Below are 2,893 nucleotides of genomic sequence, written 5' to 3' on the forward strand. Positions count from 1 at the left end.
GTTATATAATACTGTAGATTTTATTCACAGATAACTATCAGATAATCTTATAGATAACTCATAGATAACTCACAGATCTTTATATTTTTGTTATATTTACTCACCATACCATCTATAGTAGTACAATTGTCTATTATAATATCATCAATAACTTTTATGTCTGATAGAAATATCACTTCATCATAAGGTAATCCTCTTAAATATGATCTTATATCCATAAGTATTTTTTCATATGATGTATATGCAAATTTACACATTTCTAAGTTATTATTAATTTTACTCTTAACTATATAACCTTGAACTAAAGCACCTAGACCACTCAGTGTGGCAACTATCGGGTTAAGGGCTACCAACAATACCACCAGTTGAGACTAGAAAATACTTCCCATGTTTAATGAGTCTAATTTTCTTTAATTTATTATACTTCCATTTATAACAGGTATACATCTTGTGATAGTACAAATACAACTTTTTAGCTTTTCAATTCCTCTTGACTCAACTCACTCGAAATATGATTAAAATCTAGAACTTTTTTCATATTATATTATAAGACGTATTTAATTAATATGAATGATGATAGCGTTGATATACTGAGTAAAGCAATCATATCTGTTTGATGGGGATTATTTACTATCATTTTTGTATGTTTATGTACTACTGGTTTTTTAGGAACTTCATCTAAAGTATCTAAGTGTTGTGATGGTGTATTATCTTGATGTACTTTTTTCGGTTCTTCCGTTTTAACTCCATAATAATTTATTTTAGAATTAATACCGAATTTCATAGTTTTATTAGCTAATGTTAAAATATTATTATACCCATCAATCTTTTTATTTAATATTATCATACGGCTTGGTATTAAAATCATACCAGGGCTTATTGCCATATTCAAAATAACATTCGTGTCTTTTATAGCTTTCCTCATGTTAGATATAAATACAGTCGTATCATTTTGTACTATAGTATCTTTTAATAATTTTCTAAAAACGTTTTGAGTTTGCAGGCTCTTAGCTCCATGATTAACTATTGACCATCTTGTATTTGCTTGAGCTCCAAGAATTGTATAAACAAAGCTTTCAATAGACTCTTGTAAAAGAATTTTTCCGACTAATGTAATACCTTCTGAATGATATGCAATGAAGCTACGATAATCAGTAGTTGAATATTGAAAATTAACATAATACCCATCATTGTTTTTATCAAATTTTAAAATACCTTTATAAGGTATATGCTTTTTCAATTCCGTAAAGTCATATTTGTCTAATAAAGATGAATGTTTCATAAATTTTTTGATCTGATAATAAATATGGTATTTAACAAGGCTTTGTATAATTTTACTTTTATCATAATTTAAATGATTAAGCCCGATACCGCATAAAAAACTGGCAACATAAGCACCACAAATCATAGCATAGTAAGCTTCTTGTTTATAATTTAAATGACTTTTAATATTATATCTTATACCAGTCGACTGTTCTTTTTTACTTTTAATTTCACTTGACCATGTGGCTGTTATAGGTGGTAAATTACTCATAAAATAATCATTCTCTGTGACATACAATTTAAAGTTACAGATATCAATATTTACTGGCCTTTGAAATGTAGGTTTTAATAAACTTTGATTCCACCTATGAATTGATTGATCAAAAAAGTCCTGGAATGACCTTCATCTCCATTAACAGCTGCTATAGATTTGAAAACGAAGGCGTTTTAGTTGTTTCTAAATATATTTTGGCCATGTTTGTATATTTTTAAATCATCATCGCCTAATTTTATAGCATTTTCTTCTGATTTGCTTGTCTGACATATAATATAAGCTATGTTATATAAAAGTTCACTGTTTTTATAGACGGAGATCGTAAAAATTGACTTACAAGAAAGTATAGTAACAACTAACTATTCATATTTATATATCAAAAAGCTTATGTGTATTGGGAATACAAAATGTTAAATTAAATAATACTTTAGCTTTACAATAGGACTATTAAATATAATATAGATGCTGGTTACTGGACTTTTAAAATGCTTAAAACGTTTCTTGAGTCTGTTATAAAAGCTTGAGATGATAGAAAACAACGGAACTTGTAAAATAACTAATAATAATGATGAAATATTAGTATTGTCTGATACTCTTATTAAAATGTTAGGTTTTAATAACACCATAAAAACTTTTAAAAAAATGAGGTAAAAAATGGCGTTTCTAAAGTAGATATAAATATAGGATTAAACTATATTCAAATTTCTTCAAATATTGTAAATTCAAGTTATAATTATAACCCTGAAGGAAAAAAAAGTAATATAGCTTTAACATTACCAGTGATAACAATACAGTCGTTATATGGTACTGTTTACGAATACAATGATATTGAATCTAAAGTTACAATTATAAAAGGAGCTTTTAACGAGCTAAAATTTAATATATTAGATCAAGATGGTAAACCTGTTAATGTAGGTAGTGTTCTACTGTTATGTTATCTTGAGTAAGTTAAATGGATGAAGACATTAAAATTGAGCAAAGTTTAAGAGATATTTATTATAATCCTAAAACAGGGTATCAATCAACAGAACGGCTGTATCAGAAAGCATTAGAAGAAGGTATAGATGTTAGTAGAAAACAGGTTAAAGAATGGTTAATATCTCAAGACACATACACTAGGTATAAACCTATTATTAGGAGACATAAATTTAGGCAAACAAGGGTAAACTATCTTGGTGAACAAATACAAATGGATTTAATTGATATGGGTTCTTATAAGTATAAAAACAATGGTTATTATTGGATATTAACAGCTATTGAAATATTAAGTAGATATGCATTTGCTATTCCTGTTTATAGAAAAGACACAAATAATATGACAAAAGCCGTTGCAAAACTATTAAGTCAATTTAAAAA

Source organism: Xenia sp. Carnegie-2017, unplaced genomic scaffold (assembly GCF_021976095.1).
Source record: "Xenia sp. Carnegie-2017 unplaced genomic scaffold, XeniaSp_v1 HiC_scaffold_1, whole genome shotgun sequence".
Classification (NCBI taxonomy): Eukaryota; Metazoa; Cnidaria; class Anthozoa; order Malacalcyonacea; family Xeniidae; genus Xenia; species Xenia sp. Carnegie-2017.